The 24,930-nt window shown below is 45.7% G+C and overlaps 1 protein-coding gene across 2 annotated transcripts in view; it reads left to right on the forward strand.

Moving 5' to 3' along the window:
- Positions 1-24,930, forward strand: part of TRPM7 (transient receptor potential cation channel subfamily M member 7) — a 2,599,208-nt gene that overhangs the window by 1,291,614 nt on the left and 1,282,664 nt on the right. The window lies entirely within an intron of this gene.

Below are 24,930 nucleotides of genomic sequence, written 5' to 3' on the forward strand. Positions count from 1 at the left end.
GGGCACACCTTTTTGGCAACAAGGCTGACGAGAGCCTTGAGAAGTTGCAGACCTCAAGGCTGCAGCCAAGTCTTTAGGTGCCGCTATTAGGCAGCCTCATCCTTTTCACCCTAGTGGACAGACTTGGAAGGGTAGATCTTTTCGCTACTACTCCTCAGTTGGAAGTGCGAGAGGAATGGCTGGTCAAAGAGGCCAAATAAAGTTCCCTTGTGGTGGACGAGGGAGAGGTGCCAAGCCCGCTCAAGCAGGGCCTCTTTACCATCTGCCACTGCATCACCCGCCTCAAAACCTCTAAGAGGTCTTGAGTCACAGTTCACCAATGGGGGGGGGGCAGACTGTCTCAGCATCTAGAAGAATGGCGAGACATTACTTCGGATGCTTGGGCATTGGTAACAATAGCCCACGGGTGCTGCCTTGCTTTCATATAGAGCCCTCTAGAGCAATCCACCTGGGAGTCATTCTTTGAGGATTTCAGATCTGTTCCTTGTGCAGGAAACTTTAACCCTGCCAGACAAAGGCGCTATAGAGCCGGTGTCTGTAGCAGAGAGGAACAAGGGATGGTATTCTCCCTATTTCCTAATACCCTAAAAGGAAAGAGGATCGATACCCATCTTGGACTTGAAATACTTGAACAAGTTCCTCAGAAAGGACAGGTTCAAGATGATCACGCTTTCTCAGATTCTTCAGGCCCTCCAACTCCAGGATTGGATGGTGTCATTGGACCTTCAGGATGCTTATTTTCGTGTGCCAATCCATCTCAAGCACAGAAAATATCTGAGGTTCACAGTTGGCGGTTCTCATTATCAATTTCCAGTTCTGCCATTCGGGCTAACCTCCGCCCCATGGGTTTTCACCAAACTGATGGTTGTGGTGTCAGCGAGTCTCAGGATTCACGTCTACCCCCTACCTGGACAATTGGCTGATCAGAGCTCATTCTCCCAAACAAGTCTGGGATCATTTCAACGTCACCTGCCACTCTCTTCACAGACTGGGCTTCTCCCTCAATTACAAGAAGTCCCATATGTCACCTTCTCAAAAGCTCCAGTTCATCTGAGCTGTATTGTATACATCTTTGGGAAAGAGCTTGTTACCCGAGGTGAGGGCTCAAGACATTCTACAGATGGTCTCCAAATTTCAAAGTGCCCAGTGTCTCCCGGCATTTTTTTTGAGGTTGCTCGACCTCATCGCATCCTGCATTTTTCTGGTACCAGAGTCCCGCCTGAGAATGAGATTCCTTTAATGGGCCCTCAGAACTTAATGGTCCCAGTTTTCAGGAAAGATGTTGTACCTACTTCTGGTTCCAAGCAGGGTCACACAGGATCTTCTGTGGTGGGCCTGCAAGGACACCATTCTGAAGGGCGAACCCTTTTGGCAAGCATGGGCGGAGATAACAGTAGTGATGGATGCCTCAATCATGGGCACTGATATTATCCAAGTTGGACTATTACAACTCACTGCTGTTAGGAACTTCCAATGCAAACCTCAGCAAGCTGCAACTTCTGCAATATAAAGCCTTAAGGGCTGCACTAGGGATAAAAAAGGTACGACCACATCTCTAAGAGCAGGAAGGATGCTCATTGGCTACCTATTGAAGCCAGAATCATCTTTAAAACTCTGTGCATAACACATAAATGAGTCCCCAACAAAGCCCAAATCTATCTAAACAACGCCATTCAGAAAAAGAAAACATCAGAACACTTTGGTCCAATGACAACCACAATCTAGTGACACCCCGCTACAATAAGACCAGAGCAGGGGGTGGTAGCTTTCACGTCCTAGCTCCCAAACACTGGAACACCCTCCCAATTAACATCAAAAAAGAGACTTCCTTCCCAGGATTCAAAAAGCAACTGAAAACCTGGCTATTCAATCAGTACTAGTCATCTCTGAACAGGTACTAGTGCAACCTATATATGCTCAAAACTGTTATTAAGTCTTTCACTCTGTATGATCTGCTGCTTGTGAATTACTCTTTCTTCTACTATATCCTATCCTTTTCTCAAAATGTATGAATTATTACCAAGATGTCTGCAACCACGCCGTGATACCCCAGTGTCTGGGTGTCTAACAAATGTAATAAATAAATAAAATGGGCTGGGGAGCCCATGCCAACGAACTGACAGCGGCCGTTGGTCTCCTGCAGAGTCCAAGCTACATATCAATCTTTTGGAGTTGAGGGCAATCAGACTAGCGCTGAAGGCCTTTCTGCCCTCTGTGCGGGAAAAGAATGTCCTGATAATGAAGGACAACACAGTGGCTATGTACTACCTCAACAAAAGAGGAGGTGTAGGGTCACTACCACTGTGCAATTCAAGAAGGAATCTCTGTCGGGAGTTCACCTAGCCGGAGAAGAGAACACAGCGCCGGACACTGTGAGCAGGCAGAGCAGAGTCTACCACGGGTAGGAATTTGCTCAGGAAGTCCTTCAAGAGATCTTCACCCTTTGGGGAATCCTCAAGTGGGAAGTGCGAACTGTACTGCTCCCGGGAATTTCTCCCGCAAGATGAGCTCTAGGAGACGCGTTCATTGTGGACTGAGAGTGTCCACTCCTGTATGCATTTCCTTCGGTCCCCGTCATTCCTCACGTGATCAGGAGGTCGAGAAAGTTTGGGAAACACGTGAACATGATGGTCCGGATTGGGCCAGGAGGACATGGTACCCGGACCTCCTGGACATGTCCATCTGACCTCCAATACGTCTTCCACAAAGAGAGGACCTTCTCTATCAAGAGGAAGGTCCAGTTCTCCATCCAGAGGTCAATACGCTCAGCCTTCACGCATGGTTTCTGAGAGGCTGAGATACAAGGATTGTAACCTCCCGGATGAGAAAATAGAGATTTTGCTTTCCGCCAGAAGGCCAGCAACAACGTCTTTGTACCGTTGCCATTGGAACCAATTCTGCAACTGGTGCAGAGACAAGAATGCAGACCCTTTTGTGTGTAAAACCCCTGCGGTGTTACCCTTTCTACTATACTTAGCCCATCTGGGGCTCCAGGTTGGATTTATTAAGGGCTATTTAGCGGCGCTGTCCATCTATAAGCGCTCATGTGAGGAATGTCCATATTTCAAGATTCCACTGGTCACACAACTTCTAAAGAGGCTCATCAATATGTGCCCCCCATCTCCTTTCCAGGTTCCAATTTGGGACCTTAATCTGATGCTAACATTTCCAATGTGTGCACCCTTTGAATCTTTACACTCATGTCCATTAAGGTTGTTAACTTTTAAAACGTTCTCTTGGTAGCTGTTCAGCCCGTAGAGTGACTGAATTACAGGCACTTTCATCCAAACCACCCTTTACTATCTTGCATAAGGATATGGTTGCTCTGAGGGTTAAGCCTTTGTTCTTACCCAAAATCATTTCTGATTTTCACATAGGGCAGAAAATTGTTTTACCTTCTTTCTATCCCCCACCTCCTCCTGATGAGGAGGAGGAGAGATTGTTAGGCAGAAACCTGTGCAGTTCCCTTAGGGACCACTGCAAAAGATTTAGGACTGCAGGTGGTTGGCAGTAAACCCAAGTGGTAGCAGTCTGTACCATCCAGATTTACCTGGTAGCTGTGGCTGAGCAGTCAGACTTCTCTCAAGATGAGTTAGGCAGTATATATAGTATACACAATAGGTACAGAGATACAGTAGCACAAGCAAACACTGACCAGAGCTTTGGTGTAAAAGTATATAATTATTTATTTAAAGACACACTTCTAAATTACACTAGCACAAAAAGAGGTAAGTAATTTCAACACACACACTATTATATATATACAACCCTGATTACTTATTAGACAAGTCTTAATGAGAAACACCACTTATTTTCAGACAGAGGTGAGCGCTTAACATAAGATGGCACTCTAGAAAAAGGGAGGGAAAAGGCAAAGTTATGAAAGCACACAAATTTCAATACTTTTCACAGAACCACAGTGAGGCAGGTTAGGCAAAGTATATTGGAGAGCAAGGAAGTTCAAATGCCAGGCCCACTCTTAGAGAGAGCAAGCGCAATGTGTCCAGGATCACACAGTGGGGATATGCCCAAAGAGCCTTTGTAGATAGTTCATTAAAGATTGAGATCAAGTCAGGAAAAGTTAGTTAACAGGCCCCAGGCTAACCCAGGTTAGAAAGTCGAGGATTTACTATCACCCCGAGCGATCTGTCGCAAGGGAAGCTAGGCGGGACACAGTACCTGAAAATGGGAAGAACGCTCCAGCGGGGGCAGTTGTTCCTGGCAGCGGGTGCAAGTCGGTGTTTCTTCCAGAAGAAGAGGATGTCTCGACGTGGAGGAAAGCTGATGGTCGTTGCACTGCCAGGGAAGAAACCAGCCACGGAGTTTCGCGGTAGTGGTAAACCGTGGTATTCCGGTTGCCTTGGTGCTTGGCACGGGCAAGGCGGCCACGAGATGGTCCAGGAAGGCGAAAAGACAGGCAAACTGGTTATCCCCACCAGTCAAAGGAAGAAGACTCTCCGGGCTGGAGATCTCCTCTGTCGTTGGGAAAAGTGGTGAGATGGTTCAGCAGGGCTCCACCGGTGGTGTCGCCGTTGCAGGTCGGCTCGGCTTCTCCCTCCTCGGATTCTTTAGGTCCCGTGGCGACTTCTGAAGTTCCAGTCCCCATAGCCCTGCTTTTATGCAGAAAACCCCCATTCATTCAACCTAGCTATCACTCAAAAATGCTAAGTGATGAGCAGGGCGGCTCACCACTTGGGCCTATCACACAAGAGTGCGACTTGAGTTGCCGAGGCAACTCAGTCCAGGGTGCCTAAACCCCCTCCCACATCCCCTGTGGTACCCAGACAGAGTGGCACCACTTTTGGAGGCTTCTGTGGAGAAGCCCGCCAAAAAGTGGAACAACGGGCTCGACTTGGGTTGGAGTCACAGAAGCGAACACAAACGCCATTTTGGAACCAAGTTTCGGCAAAAAATACCAACCGGTGAATTTATATTAATTTAATAAACCGGCGGAATGTTCGAGGCGATTTTATAAGTGGTAGCCTCGAACAATGGGAAAATCCCATAGGAATATATTTGCGGTCGAAAATAAAAAGTAATATCCACTGCCATCAGCCAAAACTCGGTCGGGGGAGACTGGACATTGCCCACTCGAACAACAGACCCCGGGGCAATCGAATTGCCCCGACCAGTACGTCCACAATATGATGGTTTGTACTGGTTCTGTTCACAATTTAGGACTAGTAAAGCCACTGGTGACTTTACATGCACTGGGAGACAGTAGTCAGTCCCAGGGTATGGATTCTATGTTGGGGGGTCGCTACGACACCCCTTGGTTACTGCACGGAGGGTGCTGTGTAACCCACATAGCAAAAACACATGAAGCCCTATGGGGTAAAGGATCCCATAAAACACATACAAAGTCAAAGGAACACCTCAAATCATGTCTAAGAGTGGGAGAAAAAGAGTCTCACTCTTAGCAGGAGATAAAAGTAACCCCAAAAATTCCAGCAAAGCTGCTGGGGGACTCACTAGGTTTGGGAAATTAGCCTTAGAGAATTCTCCCTAACAGAAAATGCATGGGTTGGAGCTCTGAGCTTTTATATATCTAGGCTATCAAAACTTTGCATTGATGATCAGCCATAAACTGGGTCAGGCTGTTACGAAACAAACCTTATCCAGGTTGATCATTCTGGCAATTTCGGAATGCTACATACCGGCAGGCAAGGAACTTCTTGAAGGATTAAGGGCCCATTCCACCAGGGGAATGGCTACCTCTACAGCCCTGCAAAGGGGTGTACCCATAAAATATTTGTGAGGAAGCAACATGGTCTACCATTCACACGTTCACAAAACATTACTGCCTGGAGTCTTCCCTCATCAGGATGGGGAGCTTTGGAAAAGCAGTCCTGCATTTGGTTCATGAAAACCATGAAAATACTAAATTTTTACTCCCTCCACCAAATCTAATACTGCTTTAGGAGTCTATCAAAGATGAGGAATACGTAGGAGGACAAAATCCGTTTAGAAGAACAGGTTACTTACCCCTGGTAAAGTTCTTTCCACTGGATGTTCCTCTCACATATTCCTCATCGCTCTCCCAACCTACCCCACAGTAAAATTTCCCATGCTATTACATCATTTGCTCCTTCATAGTTAAATACGGTCTTTCTTGTGGTTATGCAGGTATTTCTCCTGTAGGAAAAATAGAACTAAAGCCAATGGGTGCTGCGCGTGCTATATATGCCTTTGATGACATCATCCTTGAGACAGAGGCCCTTGAGGGACATAGAGTCAACTGCAACAATACACAGCGCATCTGCCAAATTCTTTTTCCAGAGCAACTGAAGCTGGATATCGAATGTCAATCATGAGAAATACGTGGGGGGAACATCCAGTCAAAAGAACGTTACCAGGGGTAAGTAACTTGTTCTTCTCGTGCAGATTTGTTAACTTATTCACATTCTATGCCTAGGCATTTCCATCTACATTATGTATAACTTCTATGTACCCTACCAGTCCCTCTGCTTTCAATACTGCCCACCCCTTTACCCAGTGCTTATTCCAGTACGTGTGTACTTCAATATATACCTGGGGTTTTGTTGTATAAGTATAGTAGTCTTGTCCTTTCTTCCCTTCGCACTTGCTTTTATCTGTTTCTTCTAGCCTAGTCTCTCCCTGGAACTGCTCTTTTTCCTTGCAAAGTACTAAATGTGCTAAGCACCGTGATTCTAACACTGATATCTCTCGCAGGATAAACAGCCTGGGGGTGCCAGCTGCATGTGGAATAAGTCCACACACAAAACATGATTAATTATACTCAGCCCTGTAAATGGCTTTCACAGTCATGTACCAAACGTTGCTCCCGTTTGGAGTGATGCTCTTCAATTATTCTAGCATTTATACTTTCTTCCTTTTGTATACTTTGTCCATGTCTTGTCACAAGGTTATTTCAAGGTTTTGTTACATTCATTACTTCCGTTTATTCCAATTACTACTTCTAGCTTCTATTGTCAGTGATTACATTAGAGAATAGGAGAGAAGAAGAGAGAAAAACAAACAAATCCCTTCAAACAGTTTATTCATTCTGCTGCTTTCTATTACTTTAATATCTAAAGTTTGAGTCGATGTGTTGATCTTTTGTTGCCCAAATGGCTGTACTCTCCTAAAACACAAACTCATACTGAATTTACTCAACTTTGACTGAGGGTGCTTGTCTCAGCGTCAGCTTCTCAATGGAGCTCTGTTGCTGTGCTGGTGTCTTTCTTGACGTCGGACACTTGGATCCAGGGTTTGCGGTTCTTGTGCTTGACTGCCGTGGGGTTTACTTAGATGATTTTGTATGGTCCTGAGTACTAGGGCTGGTGCCACTTGCGATTGTGCTGTTGCACGTAGACCTTGTCACATGGCCACGGTTGGGCTGATGCTGTCGCTGCTGTGTCACTCAAGTTCGTTGGGGCCCTTTGTTGTGTGTTGACAATTATATGATGAGATAAAACTTTTTCACATGTTGACAAGTGTTAAAGAGAATTCTAATTTATGTGCTAATTCCCCCAGTTCTTTTGCTGGACTTCAGGATAATATTTATCCTGGAGTGAGTGAGACCTTTCTCAATCTCATGTATTTTTGATCTGATTTGGACTCTGTGTTTCTTTTTGGTTTTGGAGTCTGACAAACTCCATAGGCATCTACCTTTTGTATTGTGACACACAGCACATTCAGTGCAGTGTCACAGAGAAGTCCTTCTCTTGGGTAAACTACTGTTCCCAAGAGTAGTAAAGTGAAATTGACTTTACTTTGCAGTTTTTCCTATGAAGGTCTAGTACACCCCATCTTATGTGGAATTACTGGGGGGTTACTTAGTAGCCCCCTTTCCTACTTACTCGTGTAACATTGTTTTTGCTACCCTTACTGCAATTAATGAGTGGTGGCAGTGGTTTAATGTTCCTGCCGTTGTGCGTTTTTAGCGCAGGCTGAACCCTTGGCTGCAGTATTGCACCCAGGGGTGCCCAATTTGTCAAAATGGCCCGGGCTTCTTTTTTCACCGTTTCTTGCTTGTGAGGTCTTTCTTGGGTTTTACTCTGTGTGCCAAACCAGATTTAACCCTTTTTGTTCGTTTTGCCTTTGGCAGGCTTCAGTGCTGAAGCCTGCCTCTGGCTCCAGTGTGTCTGGCAGGACAGGAAGCGAGGGAGACGCCCGAAACTCCCTGTCCTTAGTCTCCTTGGTTACCTCAATACACCGAGTCCTGATTGGCTGGTTGTTCTTGGAGGACAGCTACCCTGCTGTGTGAGTGACAGCTAAGCTGTGCATGAATGGGAGAAACTTCCATAAAAGGCAAGGTCTCTTGAACAGAAGATAGAGTCGACCACTGTAAGAAACATCTGACGAAAGAACTTGGAAGAGAAGCTTGCTGTACCCTCCTGGACCGCTGAACTGCCCAGTGAAGCCCTGCTGCAGTGCTGAAGCTCCAACGTGTATCGACTAGAGAAGGCTGGAACGGACTACTTGTTCCTTTGGGTTGGTGGGACCAACTGACCCCAAGACAAACTTTACTGAAACCCCTCTCCCTGCTGGCTGTACTTGCTTGCTGCTGCTGGAACGGAGTGCCAGGGGCCAGGAACACCAGAAACGAGTGCATCATCTTTAAGCCGGACCCGAGCTCCACAAAGATCTTGAGGACCCTCCTGAAGCAGGACGACCCAAGCCTGAGCCACCCCAGAAGCAAGGGTAGCCCACAAGGTGTCCAAGAACCGCAGTGGTGCTATTTGCCGGTAGCTGCAATCGCGAAGTGCCGCTGATTTGGAAAGAGCCTGTAGCTGCCACTGACCTTCGAACTGCAGTGCAGGAGTTCTCCAGATGTCCTCCCTCTTGTCCCCACAACTGAGGCTTAGGAACACAGGAACTGCAGGACTGCAAGCTGAACAGGAGCCCGCTGGATCCTCTTCTTCCAACCTAATTTACTGTCTTGACTAAAGGGGTATTTACAATCCCATCAGACCTAGTTAACCTCTCGAGCCGCACACTTGCCACACAGGAAAGTTGGACATTGCAGAAAGGTCTGAAATTCGTACCCACATGCAATACCAACTTATTTAACACCAAAGTAGAACTGCATATGCTAGTGCGCTGTCGCTTAATTACCAACCCAAGACATGACAAACACTGAAGACGAATAGGAAGAATTTAGACCGAAAAGCACGCTTGTCGCCCCAATTAGTGTACCAGCAATAGACATCTTTGAAAGAATGGTATTAAAAGACCTGAACAAAATGCACTATGGCATGACTAAATACTATAATTTGAATCAACGTGAATTGTCTATTATCAAATCCTTATGTACCGACAATGGCATAACTATCAGACTTGCTGATAAGGGTGGAGCCCTCGTCCTGATGAACACAGAGGACTATAAGCGAGAATGCAAGAAGCAACTAGAAGATGAGTGCACTTATGTAAGAATTGATCATGATCCTACCAGTGAGATTGGGCATAATCTTGATGAGCTATTGACAAAAGCTGAAGACATGGGGTATATCACACTAAAAACCAAAGCCTTCCTAAGAAATAAGTATCCTAATATCCCTCACTTTTATCTGCTGCCAAAGATTCACAAAATCCTCATTAATCCACCTGGTAGACCTGATTGTTGCAGCCACAGGAGGACTATTGCAATCGCTTGGTACTTACATCAACCGTTTCCTACAACCATCAATTCAAAAAACCACCACCTATATCAGAGACAGTAACCACTTCCTGAACATTCTAGAAAGCATTGAACTGACACATGAGGAAATCTTATTCACCATCCGCGTCAGTAGCTTGTATACAAGCATACCACACAATCAGGGACAGGACGCAGTAGAATGGATATTATTGAAAGAAAGTGACATCAGAGCTGCCAACTAATTTATTAAGTCCCTACTGACATTTATTTCAGAGAGCTCCTATTTCCAATATGGACCAGACTTCTACCTACAAGTATCTGGAGCGGCCAACAGCTTCATGCATCATTTCGAACAAAAACACATTTTGGAGAATACAGCATGGAAAGGAAACATAAAAATATGCCTAAGGTTTATCTACAACATGTTTGGTATTTGGCATGGAGATAAAGATGCAATAAGACCGTTTTTGACAGACATCTACCATATTGACCAAAGAATTCAGTTTACAGCAGAAATAGGAGAACCAGACATCCATAATTTGGATGTACATGTTAAAGTGAATAACCTCCAGATAACCACATCACTCTTTACAAAACCAACTGACAGAAATAACCTTCGAATAGATTGTGTCCTCCCACGTATTCCTAATCTTTGATATTTATTTCCAGCTTGCTGGCCTCGGAAAACATTTTCAGTAGATGGTGCTGTGCGTCGATGTCCCTCGAGTCGATGTCCCTCGGAAGCCCCCGTATCGGCGTCAACGTCATCATAGGTATAAATAGTTGTGTGCAGCGTCCGTTGCTCAGTTCTGTTTTTCCGTACTTCGTAAGCCTCAGAGACGTAACGCTCGGTTCCTCAGTGAATCAAAAACTTAGACATTTTGTGAAGAAAACACATTGAATCTTCGATCCAGGATGACATCTTCGTCAGCTCCATCGACGTCCTGATCCAGCTTTAAAAAATGTTGGGATTGTGGTAAAAAGATGTTGTTGACTGAGGCCCCACAGAATCTGTCTATGGTGCCTGGTCCCAGAGCACCCGTGTTCAGGGTGTGAAGAATGTCTTTCTATGACCGCGAAAGCCTTGAGGGAGCGTAGGGGGAAGCTGGAGAAAGGTAAGACTGTTACATTTGTTACACCCTCAAAATTGTCCTCTGACGAGTCGAGACCGTCTCCTTGTCAAAAAAGAAAGCATCCCTGTTCGAGATCTAGAAGCGGATCACACCACTCATCTGCTTCGAGGCACAATAAGAAGAGGCGCCGTAGATCGCCCTCATCTTCGTCCTCCAGTTCCCCAGAAAAAGTTGCTTGTCCCACGAAGTACAGCTCCCGGGCTCAGTGGGAAGATTTTCGTTTGAAAATGTTAAGGGTCTTCGAGAACGCAGTCCCGCCCCCCTCGGAGATACCTAGAGGCGATACCCTGAGTAAAAAACCTGATAAACATAAAAGCTGCAAGTCATCGACCTCAGCAAAACATACTCCTCGAGAGCGTCATGAACCCTTGAGTAGAGAAAAACCCTCTCCGATGCATACGGTGTCAACCTTACCTTTGAAGCCTAAATCAGGCTTTTTGGTCTTCAATCTACAAGACCTCCTCTGCCAGAGGAATTTGTTCCAGAAGAGGCCAGGCTAAACAAATCATCTCAAGATGGACAATTTTAACTATCTTAGAATGCTATAAATTGGCAGGGAAAGATCCCCCTAAACACCTAAGGGCTCATTCAACCAGGTGTATCACAGCTTCGTCAGCTCTCCAGAGGGGAGTTCCAATAAAAGACATCTGTGCAGTTGCCACATGGTAGTCTGCACATACCTTTACCAAATGTTATAGTCTAGACTCCTCCACTAGCCAAGAGACTAAATTTGGGAAAGCTGTATTGCACTCTGTGCACTCTTAAACCATACTAAATTTTACTCCCGCCCCTGTACACATTACTGCTTTGGGAGTCTATCAAAGATAAGGAATATGTGGGAGGTCACAATCCATTCGAAGAACAAGTTACTTACCAACTGTAACGTTCTTTCGACTGGATATTCCTCCCACATATTCCTTATCGCCCCTCCCATTCTTCCCTGCAGTAAAACTTCCCTTGTAGTTGCATCCTACGCTCCCTCAAGGGTACTAACCATCTCATACTGGACAAACATTGCACTTCAAAATGGAACTGATCAACAGACGCTGCACGCTAGAATTTATACCTATGATCACGTCAACGCTGATAAGGGGGCCTCCGAGGGACATCGACGCGCAGCGTCCTCTACTGAAAAATATTTCCGAGGCCAGCAAGCTGGAAATTAATGTCAAAGATGAGGAATACGTGGGAGGTACATCAAGTCGAATTAACTTTACAGTTGGTAAGTAACTTGTTCTTCTACAGTGTATGAGTTTCCATCCACCTAACACCTTGCATGATTTACCTTATGGACAGATAAGGTTGAAATGTATAATCAGTGACCCGGCAGAATGCTTAATTAAAATCGGCAAACTCAGAAAAAGTTTGCAGGATAGAAGATATCCAGAAATTGACCTACAGGCAGCAATTGAGAAAGTAATAACTCGACCAAGAGGTGAACTTTTACAAAATAAAGCAAAACAACCAGCACCAACAGTAGTAGATGTGTCTCCCTTCTCCACACAAAGTGTTCAGATAAAGAAATAGATTACTAAACATTGGAACATCTTAACAATCGACAATCGCACTAAAGATTTATTTGCAGCGACACCAACATTTGCCTACCAATGCAGCAGCAATTTAAGGGACTTACTGGTGAATATGAGAGCAGGAACTGAGAACACCACTAGAAAAGACAGCAGGCAAGGTGCCTTTCATTGTCTGAATTGTGGCAACTGCCACAACATCATTAAAGGTAATACCATTTCTCACCCGCAAACAGGAGAAAAGATCAAATGTAAAAGTTTTGCCACCTGCAACACAGAAAATATCATATACTGTATCAAGTGCCCCTGCGGTTTGTTATGTAGGTGAATCAGGAAGAAAAGTGATATTTCCCGTGAAGGAACATAAGTCGTGTATAAGGAACAAAACCTAATTCTGCGGTAGCCAAACATTTCAACGTTATGAACCATAATGTAGCACAGATAAAATTCTTGGTACTAGAAGTAATGAAAATAAAGGACAAAATGTTGACATTAAGAAATTGAGGAAACAAGAAGCATTCTGGATAGATCGACTTGGCGCCATTACACCAAGAGGCATGAATGAAGATTGGGACTTAAATTGCTTTTTGTAGAGCAGAACTCTTTTGACAATCCCGGCATATACCCGAATATAGACTGGAGAAAAACATTTGTCTAAATGGATTTTGAGTGATGAATGTTATTTCAGGTTACAATCATGTGATATACATTTCATAGATGTTGTTATATACTTAGCAAAATGACCATCTGAGCATTGCCATGGTATGGAAGAATGCAATGTTTGATCATATTCCAAGACAAGAGTGTTTAAATATGGTAACATCCTTCAACCTCATATATGCAAATAAATATTCCAATAGGGCAGAGACACAGATGAAGGAGTTAGTGTCTAGGTCACTTCACGCTTCCATGTGATACCTTTGATTTTAACAGACATAGGAGCCCCATTTGATAGTTCTATGAACAGAACAATGATAACACCTAGAGAAAGACAAGACGGTGTTCACTAACAGCTTTGTTAATGCGATTATACAACACCAGAAGTAGATGGGATTATTGACCACTTTAACATGGCACACTTGGAACTTTAAAAGTTAATGATCAACACACCAGGATTGAGCACACGTTAATTAGTAGATTAGGCAGTCCAGACAACACGAGATTGCATCTCCATAGAATTTGATCACGAGACACATAATGCTTTTGTCATAATCTGTGCGATTATCTTTAAAAAAATTCAATACTCATGTATGTTTAAAACACATAATAGTGACAACAGGACTTGCACAATATACTTTTTTCACAGATTTGCACTTTCAAAGATGGCCGCTGCTATAGTAGCGTGCAGACCATCTTGAAAATCTCCTCCGAGTCATGATAACCATGACAACCAACCAACATAAAGGTAAGACGGCACCGGCTTTTAGTGCTGCAGTAATCGTATAACATGGAGCAAGCATCTTTTTTAAGACGGTAAGTTAGGAGTATTAGTGCTATCTAATCATTTGTTTAAGCATACACAAATCTGACGATGATCTTGATAATTCTGTTACTTTCAGGGGTATACATGTACAGAAACTTTTTTGCGCGAACGTGCACACAAGGTCAGTGTCTTACGGCACTTATGAAGGATGAGTCACAGTCACTCGAGCAAACTTAGCTGCACTAATCATGATAATGAGCATGGTATAATCACAGTATAGATGCTGACACCAAACCCTAATAGAAGAAATAACACATCTGATAACAAATATGAATATAATGAAAGCCCAGTGGTATGGAAGTTAGTGGTTTCCGACCGCATGGAGATTTCAACAACTGACATACATGAACAGTCTGGTGGAGGTAGTGTGACAGCATGCAACCAATGAAATAATTATAGTACATATAACAACAAGATGTTGGCTACTAATTATGGAAAATGGAGCGAACAGCATTTATCTGCTCTCTTCTATGTTTTATATTGTATGTGTCAACTTATATTGTTATATGGTGTCTGCGCCCTTTGATTCGATGTGAACCTATGTTAAAACTATTGGTTTTTGGAATGTAATAACAATGTAACACTTGTAATTATCACATTGACATTTACTGTTTACTAATGTACATTATCCAGATTTTGGGTGAAAAGCATGGGCATGTGGCCCCAATGAAGGACTAAATGTCCGAAATGCATAGGCCTATCGCTGCCCTTTGCTAGAAATCAAGTACCTAGGAGTGGTAGACCAACTGAGATTAAATATCAGTGAAATAGAACAAATGATACTTCTCGCTTTTCTTTGAAGCTAGTAGAATTTGGATGAGACGTTAAGAACAAGAGAAATATAACCTACCTCTGAAATAGATTAACCCTCTTTTGGTATTGGGATGTGCGGCCCACACTGATGGCTCATCATCCTAGGTCTCTTTTCTCTCGCCAGTACTTGCCTTTTTTGTCTGTAGTTTGCTTGTTCGCACTGCAGACTTGCAGTAGCTGCTTTTTGTAAATTTACCTGCAGCTTTGCCCTTCACAAGCCTAACAGCTTGTGGCCCAACAGTGATTCTTTTTCTACAAACTCTCTAAATAACATTCTGCAAGATTTTGTGCTATCTAAAGAAGTATCTCAGCTCCCTAGACATTGTTTCAATTGACTAGGGCTATCTTGGCTCCCTGCAGACTCCTCTGACCTTTTGACTTTGGTTTTAACTGTCCCTCATAGGTGGTATATAGGTTTAACTTGTATTGCAGGGTAAGGTCTAAACTAGACTTCATTGGGAAGATTGCAAAGTATTCACCTGGTTTGAGAACCTGGTAACCTTTTTCCTTCCTTAACATTTTCCTCAGTATTGCATTAAGTGCCAAAAGTGATATATCAATGTCCACAGTGTCCTAGTAATTGAAGTCACCTAAGGGTGTAGGAAGTGTGTGTTTGTGACATCCCAACGGGTATCTACTTGCTTAACTTAAATCTGAGGAAGTATTCTGAAGTGTGTTTTTATTGTTGCATTTTGCCCTTTCTAAAGAAGGCTTATTTAAAACCAACCGTTCAATAAATAAATAATTATTTTACTAGAAATCCCTGAGTATAAATGTAATTTGGATACTTGTAATTGTGAATCTCTGTTGCATCTCTTCAGCTCACAGTTACCCCTCTTGAGGTAAGTCTGGCTGCCCAGTCTCTCTTCCAACTTGTGTAGTACAGACCTATACCAATAGGTGGGTTACCTTTTAGCAAGAGGAGAAGGCTAGTGTAGTCTCCCTCAGGGTTACTACATACAATCTTGCCTAACACTTGTGGCAGGCGGTGAGGATTTGTATAGATTTATTACATTGAGTATTTTGCTGTACGTGTGTTCAACTGAACCTCCACAAGGCTAAACTCCATCAGAAAGCAAAAAGCAATTGTAACATGCCAAATATGGATAACTTCATTGAGCCGGCCCTAGTTATTCTGATAGTAGATCCACTGAATGATATGTGCAAAGCTAGGGGTCTGCCTGTTAAAGGAAAGAAAGGTGAATTGATTGCAAAATAATTGAATCACCAAAGTTTGGGTAGTAGGCCTGTAACACCTACTATCCCAAGTAATGTGGAAAATGATGAAGATGAAAGTTTAGAGTCTAACTCCATTCTGCAAGAGGAGGTAGGGGAGTATCAGGATAAGAGCCCCCTTTTGCCAGAGCATGCTCTTTTGCCTCACCCCATGTCCATTGGGACCCCAAAAGGTCCAACATTAAGCCCAGAAAAAGTTTCTCTTGAAACCAAAAGATTAGAGTTTGAAAACAGAAGAATAGAGGCTCAAACTGAAGCCAGACATCAGAACATCAGGTTCATGGAGTTGGAAATGCAACATGAAATGGATAGGAAAAGATTGTCTCTTGAATCTGCTTTCTTCCCAGGTTCCTCTAGGCCTTCCAGTCCCAAGAGGCCTTGCCTGCCCAAAGAAGCAGTGAGTATGTATGATGTAAAACCTGATGTTTTGAATTGGTTGGGTACTTTTGAATACACCTATGGTTTTCAATGACTCAGTGGGAATGATTTAATCCCTTGGCTCATGTCTAGGCTCCCCCTGAATGGCTGTGATGCTGTAATGGTGTTTGGTGCCATTGAGAGAAAAGATTCTGAATCAGTGAAGCTGGCATTAATAGCCAGATTTGGGAAAATTCCTTCCCAGTACCTTAAGAGGTTTAGGACCCTCAAAAAGAATGATGGTAGCCCTTGGGCTACCTGGTATGTGAATGTTTTGAAAAACCTATGTGGTTGGGTTAAGGTTTACAGAGTGAACACCTTTGACGGAATGAGAAATCTGTTTTTGTTAGAATCTATTTTTGATGCCTGGACTCCTGAGCTGAGACAGCACTTGGCTGATTCAAAAAAGATTGATCCCAAAAACCTAGCACAGGCTGGTGACTTGTGATTAGCCAACAGGGTCACTCACAAGGACTCTGAGTCCACTCACAAAAAGGATGAGGTAAAGCAGCACAAGAACGAGGGAAAAGAGAATTCTAATTCCATCCATCCAAAAGAGGGCCAGAAACAGAATAAGGGTAAATTCCATAGGAAACCTAGTAAGTCTAGTGAAACCTCTAGTTCTAAACCAGAGGCAGGTCTGCAGAAACCCCCATTCCAAAGAGCATTTGGGAAATGCTTTGTATGTGGGTCTACTGACCATGTGAAAGAGGATCCCAGATGTAAGGGTAAACCATCAGGGGTACACACTGCCTCCTTTGCCTTCATCCCTGAGGGATAAGTTCATATGGCAAGTGCTAACTTTCAATTATTGGTTGAAGACCCCATTGGAGTCCCAGCCAGTGTTTCTTTAGTGTCCCTGGGTCTGTGTGAACAACATAATGTGGATGTGTACAACTCCATACCAGATAACACAAAATAATATTACAAGGACAGTGTACTTGTAAATGGTCAGGAGACCCCTGCCATTAGAGGCACTGGGACAAGCATTACAGTGGTGGGTGAACGTTTTTTTCAAACACAAGGATGTGGCTAGGGCACCCAAATTTCCTACTAAACTTGCAGGAAGCCCAATCCAAATGGTTCCAATACTGCCAGCTCTCATCCAGTGCAATAATATGACTGTTAGAATACCTGTAACTGTACAAAATGAGGCGCCTGGGAGATTTCTGTTGGGCAATGATTTGAAAACTGTTGGAGTTGTATCTAGCACCCCCAGGCCTCCCAAGTAAAAGGAAGCAGGAGCAAACAAGATTGGCCAGAGAGGCAACTTTGAATGACTCTCAGTGGGAGGTTACAGAGATTCCTCTTACCCGCAGTCCACAGGAAGGACACCCTTCTAATTCCAGGCCAAAGAAAGAGACAAAGGGGAAACCCAAGCTCTCAGGAAGAAAAAAAGGTATTATACCTAAGCCTGTTCAAAGAGCAAAGCCACCCCAGTGACCTCTTCCCCAGCTGAGGCTGAGTAGGAGGACAATCCAAACCCAGAAGAGTCAGCTACTGGTGAAGCAGAGCTGGAGGAGAACCTTCCCTGTTGGAGATCTGGATCCTAAAGACCATCCTGGACTGCAAACTTTACTTGCAGAAGATAGACCCTCTAGGGCAGACTTCAGCAGAGGACAAAGTGTCCTACTCTAGAAGGTCTTCGTCAACAGACAGCTTCCCAGCTGGAAGGGCAAGAGCCAGGCAGGCATAGGCTTTACTGGGAGGATGGCATCCTCCTCAGTAAACCTACAAAGTCTACTCCAGGAGACTACAGAAGACTTGTAGTGTCCCCAGAGGTAAAACAGCAGTTCTTACAGTTAGCCCATGAGATCCCACTGGCTGCTCACTTGAGTTTCAAGAAAACCAAAGAGAGGCTATCTATTTTTCTACTGGGCCAAGTTGGGGTCTGAAGAAGAAACATTCTGTAAGAGCTGTCACACTTGTCAGACGTCTGGCAAGAGTGGAGCAGAGAATGTGGCACCTTTAGTGCCCCTCCCAGTGGTGGGAGTTCCTTTTAAGAGGGTGGGGATTGACAATGCCCCTAGACCCTCCAACTGCTTCAGGCAACTGATTTATATTGGTTGTGGTAGATCATGCTATCAGGTATACTGAAGCTATACCTATGAGGACTGTTACTGCTCAGGCAGTGGCTAAGGGCCCTCCTTTGTGCCTTTACCATGGTTGGTTTGCCTAAGGAGGTCATCTCTGACAGGGAGTCAAATGTTATGTCCCCTACATGCAAAGCATGTGGACAAACTGTGGGATGACCTACAAATTCTCAACAACCTACCTTCCCCAAACCAATGGGTTGGTGGAGAGGTTTAACAGAACTATGAAGAGCATGATAGGCACTTTAGAGGAACCCTTTACAATAAAGTATGACCTTCTATGGCCATGCCGTCTCTTTGCTTATAGAGAAGTCCCTCAAGCAGGGGTTGGTTTCAGACTCTTGCTATAGACTTGTGGGAAAGGACCCGCCAGAAGGGCTTCAAGCTCATTCCACAAGGGGCATGGCAACTTCCATGGCTCTTCAAAGGGGTGTCCCTATAAATGACATCTGCGCATCGGCTACTTGGGCGTTCATTCATACATTTGTCAAGCATTGTTGCTTGGACTCTCTTCCACTCAAGTAGGTCTTTTTGCTAACTCAGTCCTCCATTTGATTCACAGTTAATTTAAATAGTACTCCTTCCTCAAAATTGTCACTGCTTTGGGAGTCTATCAAAGATGAGGAATACGTGGGAGGACACAAGCCATTCAAAGAACAAGTTACTTACCCCTGGTAATGTTCTTTCGACTGGATGTTCCTCCCACGTATTCCTCATCGCCCCTCCCTGCCTACCCCACTGTACAGTTTACGTCGATTACACTATACATTTCCTGAGAGCTTGCGGTCTGGGGTTACACCCGGTTAGTTCCTTGATTGATGGGAACGAAAAAACAGAACTGACGCCAACGGGCGCTGTACAAGCTATTTATACTACTGGAGACGTTGATGCTTGACCGCAGCCCTCGAGGGACATCAACGCCATGACATCGTGCACAGCACCCTCTGCCGAGATTTCTTTTTACGAAGCAGCAAAGCTGTCGAGATATATGACTATCAAAGATGAGGAATACGTGGGAGGAACATCCAGTCGAAAGAAAGTTACCTGGGGTAAGTAACTTGTTCATCTCTCTTGGCGTTGGGCAATGCTTGCACCACTCTTTGGCTTTGGGAATTACTTAATTCACTCTTGGCTTTGATTAATGCTTGTTTCACTCTTGGCTTGGGCAATGCTTGTTTCCTCAACTCACAATGAATAATGTTCAGTCACTTAACTTCAGCGTCACATTGTTCTCAACTACTTCATAATTAGAGTCTTAGGTTAACCTTTACCTTAGAATAGCTTTTGGCCCCACACAACCGGTCTCATCGGTTTTAAGAGGTTCTGTTATTCAATTAACGTGTTGCAAAGCATTTTTCTCTGAAGTGAGTGAAATTAACACTCTTCAATTATAAGCAATTGCTACTTTTCATGCTACTTATTGTCCGACTGTTAGGCAAGATTGTATATAGTAACCCTGTGGGACACTGCACCAGCCTTGTCCTCTTGGCAATAGGTAACACAACCTTTGGTACAAGTCTATACTACACAAGTTGGTAGAGTGACTGAGCAGCCAGGCTTATTTCAAGAGGGGTCAATGTAAGCTGTGGGGCTGTAACATAGAGATTCACAGTGACATGTATTCAAATAATACTTAAATTCAAGGTTTCTTGATTAAATAATTATTTATTAATTTCGCAGTCATTTTTAAAATAAGCCTTATTTAGAAGGGAGCAATTGGTAACAATAAAAATACAATTCAAAATACACTCCATCAGTTCAATAAAGTAAATAGATACCCTTTTTGGATGGCACACAGAGATTCCTACACCCTGAGACGACTTCAACAGTTAGAACACTGTGGACATTAATGTATCACTTTTCACACTTAAATTGTAATACTGAAGTTATGGCAAAAAGGAAAAGGTTAGGGAAGGAAACAATGGTTAACAAGTTTCTCAAACAGGTAATCTTTTTTTGAACCCTCCAATGCAATGTAGATTAACCCTTTCCCTATGACTTTTAAGAGGTATAGTTAAACACAAAGTCAGAAGAGTCTTCAGAGAGCCGGGACAGCCAATATCAATTGACCAAAGTCTAGGGTAGCTGAGGCACTTCTTGAAGGTAGATAAAACGTATTGCACAATGTTAAAGAGAGTTTTGTTGTAAAAAGATATCACTGTTGGGCCACAAGCTGGGAGGTTGGTGAAGGGCAAAGCTGCAAAGGGCAGCCGATGCAAGTCTCCAGTGAGAGCAAGCAAGCTGCATACAACAAGAGGTAAGTACCCCTTAGTTCACAGTACCATGTGTCTGAAGAAATGGTTCCAGCTGGCTTCTGTTCCTGTTGTAGTTCCTGCAGAATCTGTTGTTCCTGAGCCTCAGTTGTGGGGACAAGAGGGAGGACGTCTGGGTACTCCTGCCCTACGAATCAAAGGTCAGCGGCAGCAATGGGCGCAATTCAGATCAGCAGCACTTTGCGGTTTCAGCCATTCGCAAATAGCACCACAGCGGTTCTTGGACACCTTGTGGACTTTGCTTGCTTCTGGGGTCCAGCACTCTGTTGAGGTGGCTCAGGCTTGGTTAGTCCTGCTTCGAGGGAGTCTTTAGGATCTTCCTGGAGCTTTGGTCTGGCTTAAAGGTGATGCACTTGGTTCTGGTGTTCCTGTCCCCTAGCACTCATTTTCTGCAACAGCAATAGAAGTACAGCCAGCAGAGAGAGGGGTTTCGGTCGGGTTCGTCTTTGGGTCAATTGGTCTCACCAATCCAAGGGAAGAAGTCGTCCTTCCGGGCTTCTCTAGTTGATGTTGAAATTGGAGCTTCAGCACTGCAGCAGGGCTTCACCGGGCAAACCAACTGTGCAGGAGGTGCAGCAAGCTTCTCTTCCAGTTTCTTCCTTCGGTTTCTTCGTCCAGTGGCCGACTCAGCCCTCCTTGCAAAAGACCTAGCCTTTTATGCAAGTCGTACTCTTACATCCCGTCCTCTTTCCCCCATAATGCATGGGCGCCCCTCGCTAGGGACGGGAGACGGAACGTTTTTCACCAGAATTTAGAGGTGCAGGGGTGTGGCCTTGGGAGCATGCGCTCCCTGACTCCGCCCACCGTTGCCACTCTTCAATCCCTTTTCGGCATCGCAGGGAACGGGGCGATTTCACCAACACTCCTGGGTTTGGCTTCAGCCATGTAATTGCACACGCTCTTCCCCGGATACTTTCTTCTGGCTTGTTTTTCTTCTTTTAACAATCAGATACTCTGTCCTCTGGCGCCACACTCCTCCCCGGCGCATGTCGACTTCAGCGGGCTTCAGCCGGTGTCCAGCCTGCGAGGGGCTCTTCCCTACACCCGATTCCCACTGTCTTTGCCTCCGCTGCCTTGGCCCCAACCACGGCTGGGAGGGTTGTATCGCGTGCAAAGCACTTTCATCGCATGCTCTGAATACTAGACAAGCCAGGTGGAGGGAGCTCTTCGAGAGGTCACCCCCAGAGGACTTGAAGGACTTTGTCAGACATAAGTCGAGGCCCAAGGTAGAGCTGCTCTTTTCCAACGCACCCTGCTAGGGTGACTCCTTCCCAAGGAAACGTCTGGGCGGGAGGGACCTTTCAGGTTCTCACACTAGCACGGGTACCGAGGCTATGTCAGCTACTGGCTGCCAGGCTGAGGGGTCTGTAGATCCTTCCGGAGACTGTGCTGAGAGACCGGAAAGCAAGGTTCTTTTACCGGGTGTACACCCGAGGGGCTACAAACTTGTACCGGCAACATGTCCGAGGGGGCGCATGCACGCAGCACTGCTGGCGATACCGCCGAGGGAGACACGTCTACCGGGCCTCGGCCTGAGGTGCAGGGTAGGTCTCATGCTCCATCGCCAAGAGTCCTGGAGGAGGCCGGACCCAGTGAGCCAAGCACCACAACTTCGGCACGTGGCATGCAGCTCAACAAGATGGCCGCCGTGCCAGACAAGATGGCCGCTCGTCTGGTACCGGCCTGAGGAACGGAGCACGTGGGAGAACGAGTTACAAGGTGGGACTGGTGTCAACCAGGTACGTGGCTTACAGTTTATCCATCAGCATCTCAGGGCAGGTTTACCCTGCAACCAGCTAGACAGAGTATGCACTGGCCCCAGCAGCCGTCGGCTCCCCCGTCAATATAACCTGCCACCCCACGGGCCTGCGAGGACAGGTTCTTTGAAAAGTTCCTCACTCTCATGAGATCTCCCCATATGGGGGCCATCCTTAGGGATGTGATCAGGGACATGCTCCCTCTGGCCCCTCTGCCTGCATCTATAGTCATTCCTCCTATGGCTCCAGCGCTGCAGGCTCCGGTGCAGCCCCTGCTGCCCACGCCGGCTCCTTTCATTCCAGCTCCCCTACCTCCCACAGTTCAGGCAGTTCTGCACCAGCCTCCGGCTTTGGTCTCCACACCTCAGCCCTTGACGCCCAACACTCCTCCACCCTTTCCAACCAGCGGGACGCCTTGGCGGACACAGACTAGGAAGACCACCCCAACACACCATCAGCCAAGGCATTCCACGAACGACTTGCAGGTCTTGGGCCTTCCTCAACCCGAAGTCGAACAACCGGAGGCGGGGGTTCTTGCCGAGGTCCTCACTCTACATCCCGCAGCTAAAACAGGGATCCAGATGCAGAAGGACGTTGTTGCCTTGGCCACGAAGGGTGGCTATAACTCGACTCGGCCCAGCCTGTCAATCGACGCCTGGACACTAAGTATAGGCTAATGGAGGGGGATCCACTCTTGCTGTCGGCCCACCCTCGACCGCACTCTTCGGTGATTGCTGCGGCGTCACTCTACTCAAAGTCTCAGTCATCCTTGGCCACCTCGTCCTCAGCGCTGCTAGGCAAGGAGGAGAAGATCTTGGATGCGTACGGAAAGAAGCTTTATTCCAACTCTTCGCTGCATCTTCATCAATCCAACACGGATGCCATGCTGCCAGCCGTTAACCAGAGACTTTGGCTGGAAATAGCAGACTTCCTTCCAGAACTTCTGGTGCAGAGCCAGTAACATTTCACGGCTGGTCTTGTAGAGGCTAAAATTGGGGCGCAAGAGGTCATGGAATCCACTGGGATCCACTTTGACACCTCTGGCCGGGCCATATGCATCGCCTCGGACATGAGAAGGACTGCCTGGCTTCGGGATACTAAATTTAACCCAAACGTCCAGAAACGCATATTGGACCTTCCATTCGGGGGTGGCAACCTTTTTCACTCAACCACCGATGAGGAGCTAGATAAAAAGAAAAACAGTTTGCAATCGGCAAAGTCTTTATCCTTATGAAGGCCACGCCCAAGGCGTACACCCAGTCACATACACGCTCCAACAAGGGGCGGGCATTCGGGGGGTTCCGCGGCTCCCAGGAACGGAGGTCCAGGCAACCTGACTGCTCTCCGAGTCAGCACCGGTGCAAGCAACAAAAAGGTGTGGAGGGTAAGAGCGGTTTTCAGTGCCCCTCCTCCGCAGCAGCCTCAGAGGGAAAGAAGGCATGACGTGTCCCTTCAGGTCCACGTGTCTCAGGTGGGGGGGGGCAGGCTTGCTCTTCATGCTCAGTTTTAGCGCCAGAAGTTTGTGGACCCCTGCATCCTCCCTGTAGTATCCACAGCGTGCCGCGTACCGATCCCTCCCTCTCCTCCCCTCCCACAGATTGGGACAGCAACTCTGTTGGCGGAAATTCAGTCACTCTTCGAGAGCCAGGCAGTGGAAGAAGTCCCAACCTCCCAGCAAGGATTGGTCTTCTACTCCAGGATTTTCACCATACAAAAGAAGAACCAGGCTGGCCTGAGTTGTGTTGGACCTCTCCAGCCTCACCTCTCCCTCCCTCTTTAAAAATTAAAGATGATTACGACAGCACTCATTGCAGAGACATTGTGCAGGAGAGACTGGATGTGCTCCCTGGATCTGAAGGACGCTTATCTACACATCCCGATTTGGCAGCCGCATCACTCCTTCCTGCGATTCAGGATCATGGACTGCCATTTCCAATACAAGGTTCTACCCATCTGCCTCAATTCAGGCCCCAGGGTATTTTTCCAGGGTCATGAAAGCAGTGGCAGCCCTCCTCAGGGCCCCCGCGTCTGCCCGTACCTGGACGACTGGCTCATCAGGGCGAGATCTCATGTTAGGGAGAATTCTCTTATAAGGCTAATTTCCCAAACCTAGTGAGTCCCCCATCAGCTTTGCTGGATTTTTTTTTTCTTCTCCTGCTAAGAGTGAGACTCTCTTACTCCCACTCTTAGACATGATTTGATGTATGTCTTTGACTTATGTGGTTATGGGCTATGGGGTTTCTTTTTACTCCATAGGGTATCATCTGTTTTTCTGTATGTGTGGTACACAGCACCCTCAGTGCAGTACCACAGGGGTGTCACAGTGACTCCCAAACATAGACTCCATACCCTGGGACTGACTACTGTCTCCCAGGGCATGTAAAGTCACCATTGGCTTTACTAGTCCAAAATTGTGAACAGAACCAGTACAAACCATCCTATTGTGGAAGTACTGGTAAGGGGTAATTCGATTGCCTATGGGTCTGTTTTCGAGGGGGCACTGTCCCGTTCCCCCTCGTCGAGTTTCTGGCTGGTGGCAGTGGTTACCATGCAAAATATTCCACCGGAATATTCTCTATGGGATTTTTCCATTTG

The sequence above is a fragment of the Ambystoma mexicanum genome, chromosome 11 (assembly GCF_040938575.1).
Source record: "Ambystoma mexicanum isolate Mex_15411 chromosome 11, UKY_AmexF1_1, whole genome shotgun sequence".
NCBI lineage: Eukaryota > Metazoa > Chordata > Amphibia > Caudata > Ambystomatidae > Ambystoma > Ambystoma mexicanum.